This window comes from Abramis brama (genome assembly GCF_963993115.1).
Source record: "Abramis brama genome assembly, chromosome: 4".
NCBI classification, from domain to species: domain Eukaryota; kingdom Metazoa; phylum Chordata; class Actinopteri; order Cypriniformes; family Leuciscidae; genus Abramis; species Abramis brama.
Genome location: NC_139966.1, coordinates 41,736,489 through 41,748,438, shown reverse-complemented (window position 1 = coordinate 41,748,438; position 11,950 = coordinate 41,736,489). Strand labels below are relative to the sequence as shown.

Here is an 11,950-nt window from a genome sequence, read left to right as displayed (position 1 = left end):
AGACCAGGTGAAACAACATATTTAAAGTGAGACAAACGATCAGTAGACGAGAAGGTGAATGGGAAGCTGGGCTCTTTGTTTGTTCTGGGGCGAGCTGATTCAGTGTATAATGCAAACTGCTAAAACAAGGTAGTAACTGCTTTTATGGTTTTAGTTAGTATTTTCTAAGTGTAATGTTATGTTCCTTGTTTGTTTGCAGCATTGTGATTCTGCATGAGCGGGGCTGATGATTAATATATCAGTGGAAAGCACAAGTTACTAAAACAAGGTATTAGCCGAATCGATAGTTATTAAATTGTTTGTTTTATAAATGTACTAATGTGTGCATTTTTATTGTAGGACTGGCACCGATTGTTATCTGTTTAGAGTTTTGTTTCTTACTGTCTTTATCTAATATGAGGTTTTAATGAGTTCTTGAACTCGCGTGAAACTGTTTTAAGTGTGACAAGCAAATGTCGAGTGAGTCCCTCTTTGATGACATTTGTAGGGAAATGAGAATGGAATGAAGGATTGTGGAGTTGTTTGTTTAAATGTGTTTTTGTTTGTTCTTTTCCCAGGCGGGTGCACTTGAGGGACAGTGGGCGCACGTGTGGTGTTTACTTTCATTGGATGCAGTGGTTTGGTGTGAGGGTGTCACATATAGGTAAATGCTGTGGTGAATTAATGGTTTGTTTTGAGTATTAATTTCTTCACTCCACTTGTAACTCAGTGTACTGCCTGGGTTGGTTTATTTTGTTCTGTTGATGACTAGGTGTCTTTATGTCTATAAGGCACTTGTTAAATAAAACTGCTCTGTAAAAGCGTTTATACCAAAGTCCTGACTGCTGGTTTATTTTATAAACATGATTTACCTGTGAGCTCATTAAGTGGGCTAGGTTACAGTTGTAATGCATATGCATTTGTGAAAACATAATTCAGACAACAAAGATAGAACACCATATTACTCATCTTAGCAGTGTTACATTTATTAGGCAAAAGTGATAAACGTGTGCCCTCTATACAAAAAGTTTAGATTTTAGATGAAGACTTTTATGAAGTGTAGCCTACATTCAAACACAATGAGAATGCATTTAACAAAAGTAACATAATCAAACTTGAGTGTTTGGAGGTTTAAATTCAATATGAAAAGGGTAAATTACAAACATTTCTACTTAAATTTGTTACATTTATCTGAGAACTCGCAGCGGGTGATTTCACAGTGTAGGTATAGGTCATAATGCTATAGGCTACATTTGAAAGCCATTGTTGGAGGGACAGTGTTGTTTTAAATAAACAACATTGAGACAAATAAAACAAATAAAACAAACAAAAAACACAAAAGTAAAAAAAAATATAGCCTACAGTAGGCTACAATAAATGTGCAGCGGAAGTGCTGCGATGACGTCAGTTTTTTTGCGCGGGGACCTTCAAACATGTGGATGCGTCATTTATAAACAAGTCTTTTGGCAGACGGTTTTAAGACCCCCGTGAGCCACTTAACGATTGTGGAAAGTCACTTGAAGATTCTGTGGGCCCAAAAGCAGCTTAACTCTTTATTTTACCCGTAAATATATTATTCCGTAGCCTACTTTTTAATTAACAACATGGATAACTTAGGCTATGGCTGACTGTATATTATATATTCGGCATATGGCGTCCGTTAGCCCTGCTGAAAAATCCAGCTAAAACCAGCCTAAGCTGGTTGGCTGGTTTTAGCTGGTTTAAGCTGGAAGTAGCTGGTTTTAGCTGGTCTCCCAGCCTGGCTTAGCTGGTTTTAGCTGGTCTCCCAGCCTGGCCTAGCTGGTCAAGCTGGTCTCCCAGCCTGGCTTAGCTGGTTTTAGCTGGTCTCCCAGCCTGGCCTAGCTGGTCAAGCTGGTCTCCCAGCCTGGCTTAGCTGGTTTAAGCTGGTCTCCCAGCCTGGCCTAGCTGGTCAAGCTGGTCTCCCAGCCTGGCTTAGCTGATTTTAGCTGGTCTCCCAGCCTGGCCTAGCTGGTCAAGCTGGTCTCCCAGCCTGGCTTTGCTGATTTTAGCTGGTCTCCCAGCCTGGATTAGCTGCTCAAGCTGGTCTCCCAGCCTGGCTTATAGCTTATTTTAGCTGGTCTCCCAGCCTTTCCTAGCTGGTCAAGCTGGTTTCCCAGCCTGGACAATTTGGTGGTCAGCTGGTTTTAGCTGGTCTCCCAGCCTAGCCAAGCTGATGAACATCTCACAATATTATATATATATATATATATATATATATATATATATATATATATATATATATATATATATATATATATATAATTATGTATAATAATAATAATAATAATTCACACACACACACACACACACACACACACAATAAGTTAATATAGACGAAGTTGATTATAATATACACTAGTTAATTATTGGAACCGTCTGGAACCCAGATTTTTTGTTTGTTTGTTTGCTTGCCATTTAGTAATATAACGCAATTATTAGTATTCTAACGCAACTTATCATTATATAAATGTAAATTGAATTTTTCAAAAATAAAATAAAAAACTTTTAATACTTCTGTCACTGTCACAATTTTTTTTACTCGCCTGCCATAAACCTGGCATATTGCACATGAATGGGTCATATAACTACACAATGAGTTTTAAATTCATGATTTAATATTAATGATTTTTTAATTCTAGATGTTTATTTAAATGCTGCGTGACTTTGAAGTGTTTTAATGTGCGTGCGCGTGAACATTCGAACATTCGCATTCAAACTCTGGAGCGAGCGCGCTGTGCGCGCGAGAGCAGATGGAAACGGAAACGTCATCAACTGACACACAGCAAAACTCTTGTTTCTCGCTGTTGTTTTCACTGCTTTCAGGTGAGTTTAGTCAACAAATTCACACAAATAATACATACAAACGTCCCTGACACCTTTATTACGTGTAATTGACACGCTCCTGTTGAATATTTACTTTATAGAAATGGTTTTGTGTCTTCGAAAAAGTCCGTTAGCATCTCAACCAGTTTCAGAAGAGGTAAGTTAGGCCTAATTTACGTTAAGGCTAACTATAAGTTAGTCTGACTGGAGCTCTTGTTTATAAAAGTTTGGTGGTTTAACCACATCTTTGTGTAGATAACAGTTTTTGATAGTTTTGTTTTGCTGGTAATTTGTCAATGGGTGATTGGAAGTAAGCTAATTTATTTAACCTAAAAGAATGCACTGCACTGTTAATCAGTGACGTCACTTACAAATAGTGATTTAAAAAAAGTGATTTCAGGAGCAACAGGAAAAAAACCTCTACAACAAAGGGTGAATTATTAATTTCATATGCATCAATTTATATTAATATATAATTAATTATTATCTTAATATATTATCTATATATATAATTTTTTCTCTTTTCTGCAGTTCACCTCTGCTCTGGCTTGGTTTCTTGTAATAAACCCTATTGTAAATCCTATGTAACAGTGTTGGCTCTGTGAAATTGCATGTTATGTTCCTACTGTAGATCATCATGCTGAAGGCCTGCTGCAACCCCATCCAAGAAAATCTCCATGGCTATGAACCATATGATTAGTAAGCAAAACCACCTCAAACATACAATGCACTACTGTCCAAAAATTTGGGGTCTGTAAGATTTATGCTTTTGAAAGAAGTCTCACATTTTAAAATCATTAACCCCAGGATTTTTCAGTGTGATTGTCCTTGAGAAGCCTGTAGGCTAAATAATAGGCGACAAATATAATGGTATAATGGTCGTAGTAACAATTATTTATTTAACTATTATGATAACAGGATATCATGGTCATTGGTATATTTTATTTTATTTTATTTCTCTAGGTCTGTTTTGAGTTATGTTGGCCAGTGAGACAGACACCATACTCAGGGGTATTTATTTATTTGTATGTATTTTTTACTGATAAATACTGAAATTCTTTTTACTTTTAAAAATGGGGATATTTTGGGGATATTTAATTTTATTTTATCAATCAATAAATTCCACTAGAAACAAACTTTGTTGTATTATTTTATTTTAATACTGTGAAGCTGCTTTGATACAATCTGTATTGTGAAAAGCGCTATACAAATATACTTGAAATGCTAAATATGGTTCAGGCACGCAAGTTATTTTTCACAGATATCTGGCCAGCTTACTCATGGCTCATACTCTTAAAATGTTTGAATTGATATCCCCAATGCAATATCAGGGGCTAAAGATATCATTAGAGTTCTTAAACTTATGGCTATGCTCTTGTTAACAGATGAAATAATCCCTAGCGTTTGGCCCTGTGATTCTTCAGGACAAGATCTTGATGTGGTCACCTTGACAAGGTGAGTTTCACAATAGCTGCCACTATCACAAATCAAGAGACTGAACACAACAGGCTTTCATCCATATGAACACACCCATATGTAAGCATGGGTACTGAAACATGAACATTAATGGGTACATTAATTATGAACTACAATTAATTTGCCTTGCCTAAATTCATAACGACATCACCACATAACCACACTTGCGACATCACCGACGTGCGTATGAGATCCATTCACAAATTGTCAAGAGTGCTTGCTTTAACAGACGCATCATTTAGAGCCAAGATGAAGACGGCATCGTTGTTCGTCAGTATTTTGTTTCCATAGCACATTAACAAAACATTGAATGACACTAATAACACTAAAAACAATACAATTACAAAATATTAATGATAATAATATCACTAAAATTATATAGGCCTAATAAAAGTCTTTAGTTCAAGAACGCAGCACAACTCTGCCGTCTGTGAAATCAAAAGCAACTTCAAACTAGGGGTGTCCCCGACTATGGATTTTCGTAGTCGAATCTGAATCGTCATGTCTTGCCTATAGTCGACTAATAGTCGAATCATGTGTGTGGGGGTGGGGCTGGGGGCGGGGATTTAACATTTCAAAGCCACCATGTAGAGAAAATCACACAAAGATATAGAAGAAATTAAATTAGAACAGAATATACCTTTCTAATAAATAAAAATACAAAACGAAATAAATCAGAATCAAGTCACAAGATGAGGAGCAAATGTGCAAAATGCCTAAAGTGCAGGGGAACATATATTCAAAACACAAGCCACAAATAAAGATTAGATAACCCTGACAGATCAATAAATAAAATTAAAATAAAGAAAATTTTAAAATAACGATAGTAGCCAGAATTTTCAACTTTGTCTTTTTAACTGCAGAAACAACAATAAATGCTAAACTGGAGTGGCAGTCTTTTTAGCTAAAAATGTTCACACTCACAGCATCCAAAAATCAAATTAGAACTGGCTGAAAAGTTTTGAAATCACTTGTACCCTACCTGATCGAGAGAACAAATCCAGTCTTTCACTCTGTCTGTGTCCGCTAGAGTCTTTTCAAATTGTGCGCGCGGATAAAATACATTCTGACGTGAAACATGTTCGTTGGCCAGCAGAAGTGCGATCATGGTTTTCCTGATGCTAAATCCAGCCTTGGAGAATATCCTTTCTGATGGTGTACATCCACACTTTAAAGTTTCTTATCCCAGACATTGTTAAAAATGTAAATCCTTCCCGCCAAGACGCTCCTCTGTCGGTCACGGATTGAAAGTGAAACTTAAATCTGTCACGGGGTGTTTGGATTTATTCACGCACATTAAAAATATTTATTAAAAGCTTATTTCTTTGCACATTTTTATATACAGCATTATGTGTTACACTTTAACACTGTGTCACCGGACGCGGCTGTTATTTTTTTTGCCACTTTTGACAGTTCTTTGTAACAGCTTTTAGGTGCTTTATTGGCAGCGCCATCCTTACATAAATCACTGCACGCTGCATTTTTTTAAATATTAATTTTATATACTGAATATTAATGTATTGACAGAAAACCGGTAGTTCTATGTGAAATCAGACATTGAGCGCTCTGATATAGCCAAAGTGGCATGATCCTCGTGTAGGGACCCCTAAAATAAATATGCCTTTTGTTTGGGGTATTTTGGTGTATTAAAATGTGCTTTTCATTTTTTTTGTTTTCAATATTATTTCAGTGTGATATAACTTTGAATGTAATTGAATGGATTGAATGTAAATATACTGTTGCTGGCCAGTGATTGAGCATGATTACTTTGCGTCATAACGTTAGTTACGTGAAGGGGGAGGAGCATCGCACATGGCATGAGAAGACGGTAATTTGACTGCTGGTTAGAAGTGCGTCATTTTGGAGACTTAATATATTCTGTGTAATATAAGGCCCAAAGTGTAAAGAATCGACGTGTGGTTTATTTTTTTGTTTTGCTAGTTGAAGTGTTTTTTTTTGTTTCTGTTATCTTCTTCGTGATTTTCATAGTGCTGAGTCAAGACGTGCGTAATGAGGGCTTAACAGCTAGTGACGTTCAAATTCATGGTCAATAACTGTGTCGAAGTTATTGAATGTTCGTGGTGGACTTCAAAACTCTTCCAGGACTGGAAAGATTGTGTAGCTTGTCGTCGTGGGACGTGGATCAACTGCATTCATCGCTATCGGGACTGCTTGTGTGAAACTGTTCGTATCGTAAGTGACTTCCCCATTGCTTCTTTCGTCGGATGGACGTAAGTGAACTCATTTTCGGATCTGTTGAATGTGCAGGAGTACATTGAATTCGTCAGCCGTAAATGTGCACCAACGAACTGGGCCCCAACGATAACGAACAACCGTATTTTTGACTGCGTCACTGACTCGTGTATTTTTGACTGCGTCATTGACTCATAACTAATTTGCATACTGAAAAACCGTATGTTGTGAATCGGGGTTTTTTTTTCAAGTGTTTAATTGTTTTTGAAAGAAATATTGTTTTATTTTCCTTATTGCTCTACATGTCTCAGTAGAAAAGTGTTTAGCCTATATCTAACAGGGTTCTGAATTTGTCCACTTGTGTGTTGCTGATTGAGGACAGTGTTTTAAAGTAGAAAAGGAAAAAGGTAAAAATGCAAGTGTAAAAACAAACATAAGAGAGACAAGGAACAGTTCTGAGACTGAACAGTTGATTTTGTATATTTTATTTACAAAAAGAATAAGTAATTTACATACCATTGGGTATAAGTGTTTATCTGTCTTTATATAAAAAAAGGTGTTTCCTTGTTTTGTTTTGTTTTCCTTTTAAAGGGGGTTATTAGATTAATGTAAAATAAATAAATATTTGTTAGTTTTTTCCCCTTAACATTTGCATTCTGGTATTTCTTTGGAGTTTGGCAAGTTAATTCATTTAAAAAAGGTACTGATTTCTAGGAAACTATAAATAAGAATTGTTCAATTTATTATTTTAGTAAAAGTATTGTGTAATTGGTATAGGGAAAAATACTTTACGTTAATTTTTTATTCAAAGGAAAATACCGGCCAAATTCACCATTCAACTGCCGGGAATCCAGGTTTTATCTTATTTGGGAAACGTAAAAATTAACCCCTAGGGTTAAGAAAAGGGTTACACTCGTTTCATAACACCTCTGCGAAGATTCGACCGTGAGATCGGTAGTCGAATCAGGCTCCTCCAATCGAATCTTCGACTATTCGGGGTCACCCCTACTTCAAACACTTGTTTAACAAGTAATATTCTTCTAATTGTTTCACTGTCAATAATGTAAGTCCACAAGAGAAATATTAAGCCAGTAAATTAAGATAGTTGCTATACCGTTATATCGTCGTCTCTGAGAGAACGCGCTGTTAATGCAGCGAAAGCTCAGTCCGTTTCTGCTTTCACTTTCAGGGAACGATTATGCTGAATAAACTGGCAATGCATGTCATGTAAACACATTAACCCGTTTTCCTTTATCGGAGTCAAGTCATAAGTTTAAGTATAACCGATCGACTTTTAGATTTTTGCCTTTGATTTCTCTCAGCATTTAAAACGCATTAACCCGCGTTCTTCGGGCTTATTGAAGTGCGATGTGTGAAGTGCACTTGCATACAGACAGAGAGTGCACTGGTAGGATGACATATATCACAAACTCTGACTCTTTCTTGACCCAAGAAATTATTAAAACGTGTTCTCTGAGAGGATGTGTGTCCGTAAATTTCCCGCTGACATGTTGAAATACTCTGAGTCAGATACAAGAATGATAAGGATCTTTTTTTTACTTTGCTAGCAAAATAGAAAACAATTCTCATATATAAAACAAACTAATAAACGAGTAAATAAGCAAGTTAATGATCAAATAAGTAAGCCCCGCCCCCTCACGATAATATCGCGTACCACCGATCTTACAGGCTGACGATAGGACGATATGAAAATGGAGCATATCGGCCAACACTAGTTAAGACCGACCGATATTTTTTTTTACCTCTTCAAACATTTAATACAATTGCAATAAAATAACATTAGTTATTAAGTATTGTGAATATAAATTGCCTAGACCTACATACAAACACAAGCTACGTTTTTTAAATAAAAACCCGTGGCACGTCATCTCTATGATTATGTTTACACCATTGGTTTACGCATGTCACACTACAGCCTGCAGGCGAAGTTCGCTTCGTTTCATTCACTGTCAATGGTTCGCGCTTGGTAATGATGCTGCGGCTTTACTCTAAAGATTATTTTATTTTTATATGTTGTTGAATATGGTTTATTAAAAAATAAACATGTGAGAGCGTGTTATAGGCTATATGTCATGTTATAGTCAGATATGATGACGCTACTGCAACACGCATCGCCGCAGATGAGCATCTATTCATCAAACCAACGTGCAAACTATCGCAAATCAAAGTGAAAGTCGCTGACGCTTAACACACAATCATCTTCATTAAATGTAAAGAAACGAAATGAACTTACCAGGGCTGTTTCTGCTTTCTCTTATTGCGGGCTTTGATTCAGAAATTTTAGCTGATGATCAATAAAATAATGTATCTCATATCTGTTGCTTTCGGTGACGTGCACTCCATTAAATCTGCAAATAGCGTGAATTTAAGATTGGATTTATATCCAAAAAAAAAAAAAAACACACACACATTGATGTAACCAGGTGTAAATGGAATCGTTTTGATAAATCAGACAGCAATCCGATCTGAGAAAATGCATGAAGTGACCTTGTGTAAACAGCCCCTAGACATCGGTGAAAAACTAAATAGAGATGCATTGTTAATGTAACACATTGACATGTTTTTTTTTTTTCATAGGTATTACATTGCATGTTAATGCAATTAACTGTCATTTTGTGAATTCTAAAGTCAATTTAATTTATTTGTTTCCCTCTGAAAATCCACTTTAGTTGATATCTAGTGGCTTGAATACTAATCAACTATTACATAGTGAAACTCCTGTTGTGGATGCACTCCTCCCAGGACAACACGCTGAAACCAAGCGTGCCGCACAAGCCCTGAAAAGTGAAGCCAAAACGTCTCGATCGCCCCCCGGTGACTGGTCCTAGTGTAGGTCATAAGCCCCGCCTCCCCGTGTTATTCAACGGGACGTGAGACCAACTAAACAATTAAATACACTTCAAATATCTTTTTTCCAAAGGTGGTTTCTTTCATTTGCTGTTGTTTTTATCACGCTGGTGTAAGTTCAAGTGTCTGTTTCAAAAATAAGTTGTTTTTTAGTTAGTTACGTGATGCGGTGGTGTAACGTCATGATTGACAGCTGTGATTGACAGGTTCTCTGAGTGAAGTAGTCACCGAAGCACCAACGGACATTTTGTCTGGATCTTCGGGGGACTGAGGAGATTGTATACTTTATTTTAACAAGCCTCTTGTTGTACTGCAATCAATTTTTAAAAAGTGTGCAGAATCCACTCTCCCTCAGTGCATTCGGCGAGAGTGAGGGCGGAGCATTGATTACTTCCTGCTCACTACTGCGCAGGTCTGGTCCCGAGATCGCTACTGCGCAAACTCAAGCCCCAAGATGTCAGCGCCATATCGGGCTTCAGTTCTCATCAATGGAAGAGAGCGAAGGGGCATCGTCCATCTTTTTTTACAGTCTATGGCTGAAACACAGCAACTAATCCCAAAGAATTTACAACGTTTTTAATGCAATATTTTGCTCATTATAAAGTATGTATATATGGCAGTCCCAATCATAGTTATTAATGTTCTGCATTGAAGCTAATGATCATCACATATTGAGACTTTTAATTCGAAATCAAAGCTACAGATAACACTGTCTGTAAAAGACAGACTTACAATCGGTTAAATGTACTGTTATGTTGATGAAATATTGAAAAAAATCAACTTTAGAAAACATGGGTGGTGATGAAGTAAAAAGATCCAGCACATTTAGATGGTACAAACTTTTGAACTGACTGTATGCATATTCCACACAGCCTCATTTTTGATTCACTTGGAATTAAATATGGCATCTACCCAGACTAAAGTTGCTTGACACGTGCTGAAAGGTTCCACACAAATTGTTAAGATCTCACTGAAATGACTAGATATCTTTGTAGGAAAAAAAATACAGCTTCTTATTTGTAATATTGAGATCTTTAAAAAAAATGCAGCTCTGATGTGGTAGCCAAAGTAGGAGTAACGTCACAACATTTATAGCTACCAACTGGAATATATTCTGTATAAGTTTATTTTTTCTGTAGAACATAAAAGAAGATATTTTGAAGTGTTTTTTTTTTTCATACAATTGAAGCTCATTTATGTTTTGTCTTGAAGATCCACATACAAACCACTTTAAAGAGCAGAAGTGTGTCAGGAAAGGAGTGTCCCACGAATAAACACTCTGCAAAGCCTCCCCTGACACCATCCAAGCTGCAAGTTTTGAGAGGTAATCTGTTATTTAATTTATTCATTCATTCATTCATTCATTCATTCATTCATATACTTTATGTAGCCGTAGCCAATTTAGTAAAACGGTTTTACATTAGTTGATTACCTTTCTAAGTTTTACTAGTTGAAAAGTGACAAATTAATAATCTAAATTATTTATCTTTCAAGTCTGCTTCAGTGACTGGCTCAAACAAAAAGAACCCGAAAAAGGAGAAAGAGAAGCGGGAGAAGCAAGTGGGGTATTACATATCCCAAAAATACAAGATGTCATAAAAAAAGAAAAGAAAAATGTAATGTAAAATGTATCTCTATAATTCTGTTATTGTTCTCCTTTAGTTACTATTATAGTTTTTAGCATTTTAATCATTTCAATTAATAATTTTGTACATTACTATGGAAGCTTGTTTCCGCCACAAAATAAAAAAAATAAAAGATAATTGCGACTTTTTATCTCACAATTGCGAGTTTACATCTCGCAATTCTGACTTTATTTCTCAGAATTGCGAGATATAAAGTCAGAATTGCGTGAAATAAAGTCAGAATTCTGAGATATAAAGTCAGAATTCTGAGATATAAAGTCAGAATTCTGAGATATAAAGTCAGAATTCTGACTTTTTTTCTCGCAATTGCGACTTTATATCACGCAATTCTGACTTTATATCTCAGAATTCTGACTTTATATCACGCAATTCTGACTTTATAACACATAATTGCGAGTTTATATCTCGCAATTCTGACATATTTTCTCAGAATTGTGAGATATAAAGTCCAATTCTAAGAAGAAAAAAAAAGACGGACTTTTTTTTTTTTTTACCTTAGAATAGTTTATATCTCACAATTCTGACTTTATATCTCAGAATTCTGACTTTATATCACGCAATTGGGAGATATAAAGTCAGAATTGCATGATATAAAGTCGCAATTGCGTGTTATAAAGTCAGAATTGCGTGATATAAAGTCGCAATTGCGTGAAATAAAGTCAGAATTCTGAGATATAAAGTCAGAATTCTGAGATATAAAGTCGCAATTGCGAGAAAAAAAGTCAGAATTCTGACTTTATATCTCAGAATTCTGACTTTATATCTCAGAATTCTGACTTTATTTCATGCAATTCTGACTTTATATCTCAGAATTCTGACTTTATATCTCAGAATTCTGACTTTATTTCACGCAATTCTGACTTTATATCTCGCAATTCTGAGAAATAAAGTCAGAATTGCGAGATGTAAACTCGCAATTGTGAGATAAAAAGTCGCAATTATCT

The 11,950-nt window shown here is 35.9% G+C and overlaps 1 long non-coding RNA gene across 2 annotated transcripts; it reads left to right on the top strand.

The window, feature by feature from the left end:
* The first annotated feature begins 2,757 nt into the window (after positions 1-2,757).
* On the top strand, positions 2,758-4,759 carry LOC311080578. Of its 2 annotated transcripts, XR_014605645.1 has the most exons (5): positions 2,758-2,823; positions 2,925-2,980; positions 3,455-3,522; positions 3,787-3,834; positions 4,209-4,759. It is a non-coding gene; the product is annotated as an uncharacterized lncRNA (long non-coding RNA). The 2 variants fall into 2 exon arrangements; XR_014605644.1 differs by lacking the exon at positions 3,787-3,834.
* The last annotated feature ends 7,191 nt before the right edge of the window (positions 4,760-11,950 follow it).